The 359-nt window shown below is 49.6% G+C and overlaps 1 protein-coding gene across 1 annotated transcript in view; it reads left to right on the forward strand.

The window, feature by feature from the left end:
* The window catches only part of CC2D2A (coiled-coil and C2 domain containing 2A), a 51,844-nt gene that overhangs the window by 51,077 nt on the left and 408 nt on the right, over positions 1-359 (forward strand). The gene's annotated exons all lie outside the window — the stretch shown is intronic.

Consider the following 359-nt stretch of genomic DNA (forward strand, 5'->3'; position numbering starts at 1 on the left):
TGCAAACACAGCAGTTACTCATACTGCAGCAGTACAGTCTGACCGTGTCTTGTGCGGACGTTCCATTCCTGGGGTAAAACGTCTAGGGGAAAGCATGTATACTCAAACCACTCCCCTGGAATCATTGTGCAAGCATGCTTACCTTTCCGGAGCCATGCACTGAGTAGGCCTTGCCCACCTACCCCCCAAATGCAGGGGACAACTTGGATTGGCCACACACACTGGTTTGTTTTGCTCTTCTCCTGGGATGCTCTCGTGAGAGCACTGCAGAGCCTGATAAGCAAAGCAGAGAGCTTAAAAGCTTTCTGCACCCAAAAAAACTCTGTGCTAAAAGAACTTTGAAGCTGACTTCCTTCCAG

Source organism: Podarcis erhardii (genome assembly GCF_964252035.2).
Source record: "Podarcis erhardii genome assembly, chromosome: 9".
In the NCBI taxonomy this organism is placed as follows: domain Eukaryota; kingdom Metazoa; phylum Chordata; class Lepidosauria; order Squamata; family Lacertidae; genus Podarcis; species Podarcis erhardii.